At 42.2% G+C, this 17,199-nt stretch overlaps 1 pseudogene; it reads right to left on the bottom strand.

Annotated features, from left to right (window-relative positions):
* Positions 1–1,660: 1,660 nt before the first annotated feature.
* LOC146813048 (olfactory receptor 5V1-like) lies at positions 1,661–2,589 on the bottom strand (annotated as a pseudogene).
* Positions 2,590–17,199: the final 14,610 nt, after the last annotated feature.

Genomic DNA, 17,199 nt, shown 5'->3' with positions numbered 1-17,199 from the left:
TTATTTGTGAATCTCAATTTGGGATTCGCAAATAAGCAATAGGTGGGAATCGCAAAATATTTTGCTAATCCTACCTACATTCCGTTTTGCAATTCTCTAATTGCGATTCCCTAAAAATTGCATATAGAGAATCACAAAACACGTTTTACCTACATATGTCCCCTAGTCTCTTGAATTTAGTTGTTTTGTATTTCTCTCTGGTGTATGTTTGAAAATTATTTTACTCTTTTCTTTAAAGTCACCATGAGAAAGCTTTTTCTGTGACTCAGTAAATTAATTTGAGGAGTCTTTCTGCCTTTTTGGTCCCAGGTCCTCTGACGTATTCTGGGTTACCCCATTAGTTTGTAATGGTTTTACAATTAGAACAAGGCCTTCATACGGCCTTTCATAAACAGCACAAAATAAGTTTGGCCCTTGAAAATAATCAAAAAAGGAGATCATGGACATTAAAAATCCAATGAATTATCATAAGTGAAGAAACAATTATACAACATGCTTTAAAACTATACTCATTATTCTCTGGAGACAGCGAAATACTCCTAGACTGCAGCACAAAATATCTATGTGCCATATCCTGAAGCTCCTGAAACAGAGGTTTCAGTCCTCCGTTTCTTATTTTATTGGTATGGGAATATAAATATTATTATTCCAAATTGATTTTACTGTTTTCTTATCTACAAACAGCCTAGTTTAATTAATGGACTTACCCTTGTGCATACATTGGTTCATTTGTATATGTGCTTACTTTCAAATGCTTTCGGCATTATGCATCCCCATTACAAGATGGCCACAATGCTACCATTGACTGGGGTCCCTTTTTTCTTCACGTCAGGCTAAATAAAGATCTCTTTCATACCATTTATCCAACCGGAAGTCAAGTAGTACATGATCTCTACTACTCAGCCTGTAGTTGGATATACAGTGAAGTTTGAGATATTGAGCCTGCCACTGGAGATTATCTACGATGTTGCTGGGTAAATAGAGGTTATGTACTATTTAGCTGGCTGCCAGATCCTTAATACTACTATATGGTTCCTCTGTTAATTTAGTCATTGGGTGTTGGTAGTGCTTAGTGCTTGTGGCTGGTGGTCTCCACCAACTCAAGTACATGCCATCTGAATAGATTGGCACTGTTGAGATGAAAATGAAATATAATCAAATGAATATGACATATGCTAAAATGGACGTGAAACACTCTTGAAAGCAACAGATGAGCAATGAGATATGCAATATGTCTTTGAAATAAGAAAGTATGGGCATTCATTTTATATGTGCTGAAACCAATATGGCATGCTGACATTAAAATAACATGCACTAAAAAGAAGATAGAAAGTGTTGACATGAATAGCACACTCATTCAAAATAATGAAACATTGATATTACTAAAAGACAAATGAACAGTACTGGAAATAGATCCACATATATGTTGTAAAGTGAACTCTTTTATGGTCTTATCTCACTCAAAATGGAATTTTGGCACATCGAACATGAGGAGATTGCATCACAAGAACATGCAACAAATGAAAATAATACCAGAAATATCAAGGCTACGTGGTATCAAATTCTGGAAAAAATCTTTTGTAATACTTAAAATGTATACCTGCAATACGTGCAACAGAAGATTAAAACAACACAAATTCTGTGTTGTTGTTGTTAAATGCTATTTTGTAGTCTGCATCTTCCTCAGGGTGTTTTTAAACTCTGTATTTTTCAGGCTGTATATAATGGGATTACTTACTGGAGTTACAACAACATATGACAGAGACAATACTTTGTTGTATTTTACTGAAGCCTCTGATGCTGGTCTCATGTACGTAGAACAAATAACTCCATAGAATAATATAACCACAATGAGGTGGGAAGCACAGGTGGAAAAGGCCTTGCACCTCCCCCCTATAGACCGGATTTTCAGGATTGTTGAGATGATCTTGATGTAAGATGCAATAGTTAAAGCAAAAGATGCAACTGCAACTAGAGTACCCATGATGTAGATTGCTACCTCAACAGCACGAGTGCTGCTACAGGAAAGATTCATTACAGCTGCCACATCACAGAAGAAATGGTTGATTGTGTGAGACCCACAGAATGAGAGCCTAGATGTTAGTACAACGTGTGGTATTGGGTCTAGAAAACTTATTAGCCAACATCCGGCAGCCAGCTTCATGCAAACAACATCATTCATGGTGGTCACGTACCGTAAAGGATTGCAAATGGCCACATATCGATCATAAGCCATGACTGTTAGAAGGAACATTTCTGTAGACACCATGGAAATGGAAAAAAAACATCTGCAGCAAACATCCATTTAGAGAAATGTGTGTTCCCGCCAGAAAGAAGTGAGCCAGCATGTATGGGAAAATGATTGTCGTGTAAGTGATGTCAAGAAAGGCTAAGTTTGTAAGGAAAAAATACATTGGTGTGTGTAATTGTGTGTTGGAATATACAATCACCATGATAAGAAGGTTCCCCACAAGTACTAAGAAGTAAATCAGCAAAAAAGCCAAAATAAAGTGGAACTAGAAGGTGTGGAAAATCAAAGAAACCCACAATGATGACCTCCGTGGCAAAAGATTGATTTTCTCCTGCCATTGGTTGTGGAATGCAGTCTTCTGCTGTTGGTAGATCAAGAATATCTGCAATCAAAGAAAAATTAAATGCCAATATAGAACACCTTTGGCATAGTTGTCAAAGAGATGTGTCACCCTCGCACAACGTAAGGCAGCGCAAGGGCATCGTTACTATTTAGTTAGATTTATCAAGCCATGCAAGACCACCATGCATGGTCCTGAGTGGCTTTATAAATCTAGAGTAACACAACTCAGCAAACATCGCTACATTGCATTACTCTGCCCCAGGGAGGCATCCATGGATGGAGCATGGGTGCTCCCAAACATCCAACCATGGATTATGGCACATTCCCAGATTTACCAAAACTGGTAGATCTGGGAATGCATCAAAATGCTAAACCATGCCACGTGAGGCATGACGAGGACAAATATCTTTATTTCTCCTTGTCTTTTCCTCTTTCTATGTGTGCTGCATTCTGCAAGGCACAAAGAAAGTGGAAAATGCCTCAGAGGATTGTTTTTGTGAATGAAAGTGTCCCTTCCTGCTCATAAAGCAGGCACCCTAGCACTTTGAGCCCTAGCACAATAAAAATATATGAATGCACCGTATATTGTTAAATATGGCGCATTTCTGCTCTTTCCCTTTCACGCAGAGAAGCGCAGCAAAGTGGCTTGCTGCACTGTGGGATTTTGTGATAAATGTGCCCCTCACTGTTTTAGGTGGGAGAATGGATGCACATGTTTAGCATGATCACAATCAGAAGAAACTAATTGAATTGTTGAAACAAAATGTAAGTCAGTTCTAATTGCAATTCTAATTGCAGCTTGTTCTTGGTATTCATCTTTTTTCATTTTCATGGGACAATGGCCAGGATGCATGATGTCTATTGCAGATGTATATGTTAGTTACTAATATACCTGCACGAATGTAGCTGTAAATGTTCAAAACTTAGCAAAAAGACACAATGAATCCAGGCATCCACTTATAAGATTTTTTTTGCCGTGCTGCTAATTAGATGATGGCTGCAACCCTGTGTATAATTATAAGGGCATAGATTTCACATAAGTATTAGACGCTACTAAGCAATGTTTAGATCTGGCACTACAAAGAACTTAATTTCTGAACAGCTACTCTGAGAGTAGTCTTTGGGTCACCTCCTTCATCTTTTAGCTTAGTAGTAGGTTTGCCCCCTTCAGACACTGTTCGTTTGAAATTTCTTTCACTTTTTGCTTCAATCCACAACATTTTGCGCAGTTTTTACATTTTTAATTCACTGCTGAATTGACTCAGAAAATTAATCCAATCAGCTCCTCTGAGCTGTTTTCCGTGAAATCTTTCAAATGCTTTTCTTTGACACACATTGTACATTGTCCTATTCGGCCAATGCTTAGGTGGTAGGTTTGTGTCCAAACACAGTGCTAATTGAATGTACTTTTTATTCGCTGATTTATTACTAAAGCACTGCTAAACAAAGGGTTGTACATATTGCATAGACCGTGTTAATAATAAGTACTAAAGGATTTTAACAATGTTAAAACTAGGCATATGGAGTAAGTAAAACAAAGTATCAAAGAAGAGACTATAATGTAATCAGAAAGTAAAACTTGTTTTGATGTTTCAACCTCTTGGTCCTTCATTCTTGAGAAGCCAATGGAGATCAAATCGTGTTGGATCAAAAGATGATGGATCTGTGAAGAAAATTAGAAGAATTTAAAGTTCCAGTGAAGGACCGATTGGATCCTGACAGAACTTCGTCTTAAACTGGTCACTACGCAATGAAGGATTGTGACTGATCAGTTGCAGAAGCTTTATTGTGGGAACAATCAAATCATGGAACTCGCTCCCGACTGACATAAAAAAACAGCCTAACATTACTATCCTTAAATAAATCACTAAAAACATGGCTCTTTGCCAACTAGATCTATGTTCCTACTCTTCTTCAGGCAACCTTTTCGTTCAGCGCCTAGACGCCATTGGACATTCGTGTGCTATGCAAGTTTTCAAATCAAATCAATGACATAACATTCTAATTGCTACAAACAAGTCTATGATTCAGTCCTTCGAGTCAATGGCCGGTTAAGCCCCCCCATGGCAAGGGTCCTTACTGTTGGTACAAAGTTCAATGTATGTCCATAACGGTAAAGGTGGGGAGGAAGTCCTGGATCATGCTACTTCAAATCCTGTCCTGCCAAGGTCAAACAGTCCACTACTTCATCCTCGAATCCTTGATGTGAATCATTGAGATTCAAAAAAGTGTTTTTTTAAGAGCAACAGAAACAAAATGATCGTCATGATTACGAAGTCTACGAGAGCAGTAAAATCTCCTGAGATTTTGGGACATGAGGCCTCTGATGAAGATGACTCACAGTAGTCTGCAGTAGTATTTGTAGGTTTATTAAGGAAGACACGTCTCTTCATGAAGGGGCACTGGAGCAACTGCTTACAATCGGAATGCAGTGCTTCAGTGACTTTATGACACATTCCAAGATCTAGACATTCTAAGCTAAAGGCTTGCATTAACACAAGGCCTCCATTAAATCAGAGGTGCCTCGGTAGTTCATCAGCACATGTTGTGGGCCCCGATATCTGGTTCCACATGGTTAAGTAAGATTTTATAATAAATCTGGCACAAAACATTACAAATTAGCATTATGAACTGGCTGTTTTATGAATTGGCATGAGGATGAGCATGGGCACTGAGAGCCTGACTCTCCCCAGTAGATCGCAAAATGTATGTTTTGCCCTATAGGAGGTGCCACGAGAAACAGTGACCAGGCTCATAGGTTGGAACAACTATATCTTAAGTAGTAAGTAACAAGCAAGGCCGCCTGTAGTTTCTTGACAGATTCATAGGCCGAGCGGCAACTAACATATCCGCAACACTACAAGTCTATGTCAAGAGGCCCAAATTAGGCCATACCCAGTCACAGAAAATAATTTTGTCTGCTCCAACACAAGCTAGATTTAGTCTTTCTCATGGGCATCAATTGGGGATCACCTGGAGTAGCAACTGCAACCCCTTAGCCACCCAATGTGACCCCTGTCACTTTACTTGAGACCCCTAGCTCTTTATCTGGGCACAGTAGGTTCAGTTTAAAAGAGTAATTAAAAACTTAACAGCTTATGGGAAACCCTGGGCTGGACTATGTAGTACAGCACGTACACTAGTGCAGTATGTTTTTAGTCACATCTGGATGAGCTAGTGCAGCAAAGTGCAATCCAGTGCACAGTCATCTGCTTAAAGCCTCCGTGGGTTTGACCTGCTGAAGCCAATCAGAGCGATTACCAGTGCCAGCTGTGAGCAGGAGCCACAGTAGAATGTGTCCTGCAGTGTCTGTAATCAGTTGAAGGAGTCCACACTGTTAAGGCTTGGGAGATCTTAATGAGCAGGTAGGCCATAAGACTGCCGGTTGATTTTACAAGTGGGCCACGGGTCAATTACTCCATATTTCATTATAGATGACAAGTAAGTCTTGGCATCTCATATATTTCCACCATATTTCTACCATATACTATGCCATGAAAGAGCCTTATTCTCTCTTTATAATAGTGCCTTGTTGGCGCATCTGTTGTATTCCGCTGACGTCATGTCGGCATCCCTTAACTTGGAATCTGAATATTTTCCAGCCTGACAGAATACTTAGTGTGGGTGGTGAAGGAGAGATTGTGCAGGAAGACAGGAGGAAGAAGAGACCCAAAGAGACATTTGAGGTGGATGGGTGGTCCATTCTTTCTTATGGTGGATACGGGTTCCATGTATACCATCATTCCAAAGTGTGCATTTGTGCGTGAGTGAAAAGGTAGGGTGATGAGTCTGAAAGATATCTGCCCAGGAGGTTATCAAGGGGAGTCGATTGACAATATTCGGGTAGTTTGATGCCCATATTACGTTTTCCAACAGGTCCATACATGGGAAGGTTTACGTGGCAGAGCAAGGACCCCCCGTTTTAGGGTGAGTTCCCCATTATGACCTTCATATCATTGTGGATTCTAGGACTCCCAAGCAGATCATGGTGGATGAGGTTGAAAGTCTCATGGACATTTTGCGATGTGCAGATTTTGTGTTGGGACAACTTAAAGGGTATGTAAACAAGACTGTCTTGAGGAAGCATGCAATACCAGTGCAGCATAAGTTGAGAAGGGTGCCAATTGTTGCATGAGATTAGGTTAAGAGCTTGATAAGGTACATTTTAGATAGAGGTTTCACCGAATCTATGGGGGCTTCAAATTGGGTGTCTGTGGTGGTGATTACTAAGAAACCTGATGACAAACTAAGGTTTTGTGTGGACTTGAGGTCACTCAATTAGTGTGATTGCTCATACTTTCCCCATGCCAAACATTGGGGAATTGTATCACCACATTGAAGGATTCTAGATATTTTTCAAAATTAGACCTCAAAAGTGCTTACCATCAAATGGAACTGCAAGAGGAGTCAAAGCACTTAACAGCTTTTTCCACCACTGAGGAAACGTTCAGTTCACCCGCTTGCCGTTTGGACTGTCCTCGGCTGCGAGTGTGTTTCAACACATGGTAACAATGATTTTTAAACGTATCGACAATGAAATATACTTCCAGGATGATATTTTGTTGTTTTGAAAGTCCGTAGACTAACACAGCATGGTGCTGAAATGAGTATTGCACAGGATTACTGAAGTGGGTCTGACTCCGCGAAAGGAAAAATGCTTGTTTCTGGTGGAACAAATTGAGGACTGGGGATACAGCATATCTGTGTTGGGCATTAAACCAAAAAAGGAACATTCTCAGTGCCATCTAGATGGCACCTGTACCAGCAAATAAAGAACAATTAAGATCCTTTATGGGTTTAATTCAATATAATTCAAACTTTGTGGAAAACGTTTCAGTCAAAATAGTATCTTTAAGAGAATTGTTCAGGAAGGGCCCAAGTTTTGCATGGGGAAACAACAGGAAGAATGTTTTGCCAACATACAAAAAAGAGATTTGTGAGGCGAATGTGTTAAGTCCTTTTGACATAAAACTCAGATCTATAAGCACGGTTGATGCCAGTGCCACTGGGTTAGGAGCCATTCTGTCTCAAAAACACTGAGGGGGTGATAGGACTGTGGCATTTGCGTCCAGGACTCTCATGCCTCCTGGACAAAACTATTCAGATATAGAGAGGGAAGCATTGGCTGATGCATGGGGGTGAAGTTCTTTAGCATGTATGTGTGGAGTACAAAATATTTGCTATGAACTGACCATAAACCTCTGGTTGAGATTTTATTGCGGGGTGGTCCTGGTAAAGGGTCAGCAAGGATTGCGGCCAAGCCCCAGGAGTATCAGTATATGATTGAACATATCCATGGCTGGAAAATCTCACAAGCAGGTTGTTTATCCAAACTGTCTGTGGATTGGAGAGTAGTTGCCATTTTGTCGCATCCCTTTGTTATGGTCTTGGAGGAGCTATCTCTTTGTGGCAAAAGTGTTTTGATGAGGGGGGATAGATTTGTCCCGCCATTTTATTTGAGAAGGAAATTATTAACGCTTGTGCATGAAGGGCATTTAGGGTAAATTTGTCTCAACAACATCTTAAAACTAATTTTTGGTGGCCAGGGTTGGATGAGTAAGATGTGTCATGGGTTGGGAGGTGTACGGTGTGCAAGGAAAGAGAGAAGAGATTGATCTTGGATCCCAGGACCAAAATGGGACACATTGACGATCTAGGCAAACCCTGGCATAGCTTATGTTTAGACTTTATCGGTCCTATGGATGAGTTATCTTTGGTTTACAAGTTTGCTATTGTGGTGATAGATGTGTTTTTCAAGTGGTTGTGTGTTAAATTTGTGAAGGAGATTTCTACAGAGAACACCATCAGATTTTTGAGCAAATTGTTTTGTGAGGAAGAAGTTCCCCCTTTGCTTGTTATAGATAATGGGACACAGTTAGTGTCGCGTGAGAGGCAAACATTTTTGAAGGGGTGTAGCATCACTCATCTTCACACCACCTTATATAATCCAAAATGGTTTGTGTGAGAAAGCCAAAAGATTAGTAAGGGTTTAACACTGATGGCATGTGTCAATGGTCATAATCTGCAGAAGATGGTAGAGGAAATGGTGTGGGCATACCGCACTGCCGGGCAAGGTCAGAGTTCAAAGTCCCTATTTGAACTTAAGCATGCTAGGGCTCCAGGGACTAAATAGGTACCAGCATGGAAAAAGGAGTGGGTGTCAAATAGTGAAAAGGGTAGTAGGTGTCAGGTGAGTGTTGTACCAGGTGTTAGAGGTGGAATTAAAGTTGGTGATTGGTTGAAGGTCAAGACAGGGAGGATCTCCAGAGTCCTCTCTAAATTCAAAGGGGCCTTTAAGGTCAAGAATGTTTTTCGCTATTATGTGATGTTGGAGAATGGTGAAAGGTGGAATTTTCAGCATGTGGACCTATACCAGAATGTTGGTAAGACTTGCAAAGGAGGTTGAAGGGCTGTAGTGATTATTTGTTGGAACAGGATTTCCGCAATGATGGACTGACTGCGTAAATATTCTGGTGTGGGATGTGGTGATGGTCCTGGATCACCATAAGCTGTGAGTGTTGGTGTTCCTCAAAGTCGCAGTGGAGAATGCAAGGAGTACTAGAAGCCTCTAGCCACCTGTTTATTTGAAGGATTTTGTGCAGTAATGTGTTATCTCTAGTTATTTTCCACCGTTGTTTATGTTTTAGCTTCATTGTTTCAGGCAGCCGTGACCCAAAACGCCTGCTCCGAAAATCCTCACATGTTTAGTAACTCGAGGGCTGGCTGCGGGAGAGGTTAGAGCAGTGGATTCACTTGGACGCAATCTTGCATCGCATATTATGCCTCAGAGTAAAGTTGATTGATTGATGGATTGAAACATAGACCAGGAATATGATGGAATTGAGAAACATGAAAGATAAAATACCAGTGACAACATCCATTGGTGCGCAGCAAATTGACTTTTCAATAGCACATCAGCAGCATTTTTGCTCACTGTTATCTTTGATATGCTTATGATGCTATGTCTGTGCCCTGGGATCCCTCCATATCACCAATCATTTTTGCTTCTGGAACCCCAATTTTGTGAATCAACAACATCTGAAATGTTTTTTCATACGCGGTGATGTCTCCCTGCCTACAGAACACGTTGGCTTCCTTGCAAGGGCAAGGTGTTTGAAAACAGCGCGAGGCCAGATGATTGTAGAGGGCTTCCTTACAGTACATGGGGGAGGGGTGGAGGCTAAGATGTTGTTACCCCACTGACGCATTGGTGTAACTTGAAACAGCATGCATGCTGTGTTCATCGCACATTATTCCTCTGTGGTGACACAGAATTGATGGCAGAAGATTTACACGCATATTTGAGTTAGCACTTATTCTGTGACTTAATAACACACTCAGCAAAGACCTCCATGTGCGATATTTAGCCGTATAAGCTCACAATTACTGCGTCACTCATAACAAGCTTCTTAGATTTCAGAATGCTTGGGGTGCTGTACTGTATAGAGCTACCAATGCAAGTTTTATTTCTGAAGTTTGTAGAATGGGTTCCATGACCCCACTGTGCAAAATATAAGAGCGTTTACAGGTTTGAACATTATTTAAACTGCACAATTTCTCGTATGGCTTGGAGTTCAAGCCGCTCATGCATATAGATGACAAATCCATACAAACAGAAAACTCTGGAGCTGTTAAAGCCAGACCTAATGTCCTTGCCAGTGCTTGTTCAACCTTGACATTCCAGCGAAGGTTAGCCCGATCTCAAACCATAACAAGTTTTGCAGATCATATTTGTTTCCCAGATCATATTTCAAGTTCGGCTCGTGTCTTTCTCGAGTACAGAACACGCTTCTGTTTCAGTCTAGCTATTGCTCATGATCAGTTTCAGTTTCATACCACACTGTTGTTTACCTCCACATTCCTCTGCTGCTCCACGTTCCTGACAAAGCAACACAAGCATTTGCAAAGATAGCTGGTCCGACTTTTGCTGCCAGCCTTTTGAGTTTGTCAATACATTAGCTTTGTCTGTTAAATGGTAGCGGCAGTTGCAGTCGATAACCTTTCAAGTATTGCCCGGCGGTAATCGCCTCTTATACCATTCGAAAATTAACCAACAAAGAGGCAGGCGCCGGAGACTGGAAGGCAGGAAACAAAGTTTTATTCTCTCCGGAGGAGAACACATCAGATCAGACAGCAAGGTATTGTCACGAGGTGCACTAACCACATCTCTGTGGCCTGGCCTCTTATACACAAGTTTATTGCTTTATTACACGGTTTATTGTACATGGCACATTCTTGAGATTGCTTTGATACATGAAAGAACATCCTCGGAATCCCCACTTCAAGCTCGTTCCCACACATATCTACAGTAGAAGTCCCCACCCTGCCCACAGTAGGAGATGGCTATCACACAGCTGGACATTCCGCCATTTCTCGGGGGTGTGTGTGACTGGTTGGGTCTCAGGGGGTGGGGGGCCTTGATCTTCTGTAATCCCTTTGATGTGGGGTGTTTCCCTTACAGTAGAGGCAATAAACTGCATCCGCAGGGCTAGGTGATGGCCTGGGATCGGTTCGAACAATCGGGCGCAGAGGAAGGGGGTTATCAAAGGGATGTATGACCATGTATGGGATGAAAGAAGGTGTCGGTCAGGCGTGGGATGTGGTTCCATGGCAGGGTCGCGCAGAAGGAGAGGGTTTATGGCCCATGTATGAGAGAGCGGGGGTGGCCGGCGCGCGGGGGGATGTTCGCAGCGCCAGAGGGACGCGCTGGCGATCGGCAATGAGGTCATGGTGCCTAAAATGGCCGTCGCGCGTTTTCAGCGTGCGGGCCCGAGAGGGGACAAGATGGCGTCGATTATGTTGACATTGCAAACCAGATTTTAACAGTCCTCCCTTTTCAACATATCTAGCCAGCTTGTCTAGCTGACATTCACCTTCGCTAACCTCTTAGCCATAATATCGTAAATGCTTTCATGCGTTCCTGTTTTAAAAGTACAGAGTTTTAGGACAGACAGGAACAATCTGACACAATTGTACATAGTTACATGTGGTTGATGTGACAGGCGAGGAGGTAGCGTATACAAAATTACATCAGCTGCGTCATATGTCAGGCCCGGAGATAGGTGGAGGGAAGCTCGTTTGAACACAAATTTGATACCGTAAGAGGTGGTCCGGCAAGACAAGGAATATTATGCACATTACTCAAGGCCTAGACTTTGTGTGGATCAAACCAAACAGCATAGTCAGGTGTACGGTTGATGCTATACAATTGTCATTTATACCAAGCTAATGTTTCTTAGATATTAGTGTGTAGTTGGAGGAGACCGATAAAGGACCTTGGAAACTTGGTTGGAAGATAGTCAATTCAAATGTGGTTGGGAGAGGAATACAACTCAACATGAGTTTCAGTCAGGGAGGGGGTGTTTCTTCTTTCCAGTGTCTTATTGCATCGAGACATCATTGGTAAGCTCTCATTGTTCTTCTTCTTTCGTTGGCACTGTTGAGCACCGGCGGTGGAGCTAAGGTCCAGCTCAAATCCAGGCTTTCGCGTTGCAGGGTGTGACCATTCTTTGCTCTTGGAGCACAGTCCTGTTTTGTCCTGTCCCTTGACTGGTCTTATCATAGGTACCTTGAGACGGAGTACCCGCTTCTCATTCTTCTTTTGTCAAGTCAAGTTCAAAATAGGGGTGCTTTGGAAGGCCGAGGGAAGAGGGGGTGGAGTGGGATCTCGTCAAAAAGTGGGCCAAGGAGAGCAGAATCTTTCAGCACTGGGCCCATCAATCGGGCCTGACGGGTTGGGACTTCAAGCACGAGCTGATCAGTGAGCAGGGGGCTTCGGGATAGCCCTTCGTAGTATCGCTTTCCATGCTGAGAATGGTGCCTCGTCCCGCATCCTTTTGCTTCGTGGCTCCCCCTTGGTCGATGCCATAGGTGTTCCATGAACCGCAGCCAGGCTGTGCGTCACGTCCGACCCCTCTCTTCCGATGACTGCATGTTATCTTTGAATGAGTACAAGAAACAAAATCTTAGAGAGCTGGCAGGGAAGACATTTACACACTTCATTCTCTCTCCCAACCACGGAGTTGTCGGGGAAATGTTTTATCGGTCGCTCTATGATGGATGTCTATTAACTCTTATGTCGGTGTATGTTACTAACTTATTAATCATTGCTGTGGTGCATGCTTTGTGCGTGTTCCTGCAAATTTCCATCGTCTGGCCTGCTAGGTGTCTATTCCTGTACCTTATAATCGTCGCAGGAGGCCTGACATCTGTCAACTTTCTGGTCTATCAAAATTCGAACCGGCTTCTCCGGTAGAAACTCGTTCTTCTAACACAAGCTCTGGTAATTCACATTTTTCTCCGAGGACTGCTAAGTTTATGAAAAAGTGCAAGGTGCTACTGTCATGGGTTCACAAATATCTATTTCGGGGAGGGACACAAGCTAAACATTTTTTCTTGCTGGAGACAATAGGTAACCCTCATTAGTTTAGGCGATGTATCTTCAGAAAATAAAGTCATCAGCTGTATTATTCATTCATTTCATAAGGCTTTATTCGGAGCTTAAACACAAAGTCCATAAAAGCACATACATGACAATAAAAAAACAACATCATATTAACAAAATAATCAGACTGTTAAAATACATTAAAAAACAGTTTAAAATATCATACTAGGCCTTGCTTTAATGGCTCGAAGAAGAAAAGTGGCAGTAAAGAAGCAGACATCAGGTGTCGGGTTAGATAACAATTTCATAGTATCTTTTACAGTCCTAACTCCATATTTCTTAAAAACAGGTTTTAAAAAAGCTGAGCGAAAATTGCCATAAATCGGACAAAATAATAAAAAAATGCAAGGTGCTTTGAGCAGTAGTATTATCACAAGGGCAGGGACCATTCGGGCGTTTTTTGATACTTGGAAATGCCACCAAGTGGTGGACAATCCCAAAACGCAATCTTGTCAGTACGAACCGATAGGAGGGTCTGGTGACAAAACTCAGATATGGTTGAAAACCCATTGTCTCACAGAAACTACCGTAGAACAAACAGGTAGATAAATTACCGCTGACACTCCCACGCCCCTCTATCTTATGGCTCATAAAAACAGATTTCATTTCGTTTTTGGTCAGACTAGAGACTGCATAATGATCCTCTATTACATTAAGACCATAGATCTCCAGGAAACTACCCGAAACAAATTTGACCCATGGAATCTTTAGATGATTATCAATAGAGAAACAGTCTTTGATGATAGCTCTATTTAAGGAGGTCTCTTCCTTTGCCCAAATAGCACGCCACAACAAAAGTGGTCTAAGGGCTACAGAATCTATAAGATGTTGGATACCAAACTCCCTGTGCACCAAATCAGTAGAGACCGAAGTGGGTAAACACAGGAGTCTTTTTAGGAAGAGATTTTCCTCCACTTGTAGACTACCACTAGGAGAATGCCCCCAAATACCAGCACCATAAAGAGCTATAGAAAGACACCTCATTTGATAAATTTTCAACATGTCTTTTAACCGTTTATCCCCAATTTTAGATGCGAACTGAAACACCCCATGGGCACATTTCGCCATTCTCACTCTAACATGATTGATCTCACTGGACCAACTACCTGACTTGGAAAATGTAATACCTAGGTAGTTAAAAGAGTCCACCGTTTGGACCTTAACCCCATCAATAAAAAACGAATGCGTTTTTTTACAGCTCTTACCACATTCCATAACAAATGTTTTAGTTTTGTTAATCTTCAACTTCCTTTCCTTAATGAACAGAGAAAACCTGTCCATTAGGCGTTGAAGGCCAATGGGGGTCCTAGATAAAATAACGGCATTGTCCGCATAAAGTAAAACTGGGACGTGGAAATCAAGGGTTTTGGGGGCGTCAGCCACAACAGCCTTTAAAACAGAGTCAATCTCGTTAATAAAAAGTGTGAAAAGTAGAGGGGCAAGCACACAACCTTGTCTAATGCCACGTCTAATAGGGAACTTAGGGGTACGCTCCCCTTCCGGGCCAAAGCAAACACTGGTTCTAAGGTTAGCGTATAACCGGGCCAAGAAATAGACAATGCCCTCGGGTGCCCCCATTTCCAATAATTTCTCCCATAAGATCTTATGGTTCACCATATCGAAGGCACTGCTCAAATCTGCAAAGCAGAGGAAAAGAGAACCATTCTTGGCCTTCGTGTACTTCCCTATGAGAAGATCAAGGTTGAGGCACTGTTCTACTGTCCCTCGACCCTTCCTAAAACCGTATTGGGAATTGGCTAATATGTTGTTTGAATCGGCCCATTCTTCTAGTCTAACCAGAAGCACCCTGCTCGTGATTTTCACGGAGGAATCGAGAAGGGAGATTGGACGGTAGTTCTTAGCGTCCCTCCTCTCCCCCTTCTTGTATATGGGAATAATGATAGATTCCTCCCAGGTGTGTGGGACACCATAACGGACCGCTGCATTAAATACATTAGTTAATAACGGGCCCCATATCTCTGGTTATTTTTTGTAAACATCTATGGGCACCCCGTCGGGCCCCTGGGCCTTTCCTCCCTTACTAACAGGGATGCAATCCTGAACCTCGGAAATTGAAATGTCTAAGGGAATGACAGGCCAGTCCCCACCACCAACCTCCAGAGATTTATCCGAGTCAAAAATCACGGAGAAGTGGGAGACCCAGCTTTCTGCACTGACATTAGCCGTCAGTTCAGGCATCTCCTCGTTCTTAAGAAAGGGACTATTAACTGTTGCCCAGAAAAGGGAGGAATCAGAAGTTTCAGCCGCCTGGTCTAACTTGTCCCATGCCTCTTGTCTCAGTTCGGCCTTCCTTTTTTTAACTGCAGCCTGGTAGGTGGCTCTGAGCTCCCTAACCAAAGTTATATCCCTTGGTTTAGCTACGAGTGCCTCTTTTAAACCTTTAAGGGCAATGGTGCTAGCGTGGTCGAACCACCCCCTTTGCCTGCACGACTTACCCTTAAAAAGCTTAGTAAATTTGGCATCAATAATGAGATTAATGTTTGTAAACTTGGGTACAATTACATCCGTTAATACTTGGCTCTCTAAAATAACGGCAATTTCGTTTACGCAATTAATAATAATGGAGTTGGACAGAATATCAGCTTTATCTCCCTTCCACCTAATTCTAATTCCATTTGGACGGTGGGGTTCGATATTAGCTATAGTGTTTGGATAGGGGCCTTGTTTCGCCTTCCAAAGAATGGCCTCCATAGTTAGGCAGTTGTGATCGCTAATGAGATTATCAACTACCAAAGGGGCTGTGCACCACGGGTTAAGGCTAGTTGAAATGCAAATAAAATCAATCACCGTATTTGCATTTCGGCCCGTAAAAGTAGGGATAGTTTCCCCAGAGGCACCTTTCAGATTCTCCAATAATTCCATGTCATAAGTCATCAAGATTTTGTTTAATGAATCTCCGTATGGGTTATGGGGAAAATGAGACGCCTTCCCCCCAACAATTTACAAAACCACAAACCCTGTGGGCGGGTAATGGGCACACAGCAATATTAAAATCCCCTAGCCATATGAAATCAAACGCAATATTGTTACCCGTTACTATGTCAGCCAGAGCAGACTCTAAAGCAAACACTACCTGCTGCCTAGTATTGTCAAAAACATTATTATAAAAATTAATTAAAAGGATATTTCTACCCAGCTCCTGGTATAGCCATAGGATCTGGGAATGGGCCCCAATGGGTACATATTTCTTAACAATAAGTGGTACATCCACAGAAATCAGAATCAAAAGCCCACCCTTAGCTCTGCCCGAGGTGGAAGCCACCGCCGGCAGTTGGTAAGAGACAAAACCCGAATAATTAATGGGGTCCAGACTCCAGGTTTCCTGAAAACAAATAATTTTAAACTTATTAATAAAATCTAACCATCCTAAACAAGCATCCTTTTGTGAGAGGCCAGCAACATTCCAGCAGGCTATAGAACACCGGTCCCAATTATCTGATACAGTGGGTTTAAATGATACTACCCCATCCCCATCGCCAGTGGTCGGACTTACAATTCCACAAGCGACTGGTGCATCAGTAGAGTTAACACTGGATCCACTTATACCAATGGCCTCCACTGATTCTGAAGCCCCAAGGATCGATCTTACATTTCCACAATCAACTGTTACATCAGTATTATAAACACTGGAACCACTTGTAACAATGGCCTCCACTGATTCTGAAGCCACAGGGACCACACTACATCTCCCCTCGCCCAGGGTCATATCCACAATGCCTGGGTCCACCATAGGAGATACCAGTCAGTCGTTACAGTCAAGCCCACTCAGGGGCTGGAATCTATTATGCGTGGGGATAGTGGGGTCAACACACATGTTCATATCTCTGGTCCTTCCTCGGTGATGCTTAGCATCCAATTGAATATCATGATCTCTATAAAAGAACCCAAGGGGGCGTAGAGAAATTCCTTGATCTCGTATAGGAAGAGATGCGGCTTTGATCAGGACCGTGGAGGTAAGTTGTGGATTTCGAAAATTAATAACAATACAATCCCCTCCACATGTCTTGCGGGATTTCCCCACCCAGTTAGTTCTTCTGGTGCTTAAGATATCCCCTGACAAAGCTACGGGGAAACCACAATGATGAATGGGATTCATCAGGACCGTGGTTGCTTCCAGTCACTCTTAAAGGAGGAACATTGG

This window comes from Triturus cristatus, chromosome 7, assembly GCF_964204655.1.
Source record: "Triturus cristatus chromosome 7, aTriCri1.1, whole genome shotgun sequence".
Lineage (NCBI taxonomy): Eukaryota > Metazoa > Chordata > Amphibia > Caudata > Salamandridae > Triturus > Triturus cristatus.
Note: the sequence above shows the minus strand (reverse complement) of the source record. Positions and strands in the feature narration are given on the sequence as shown.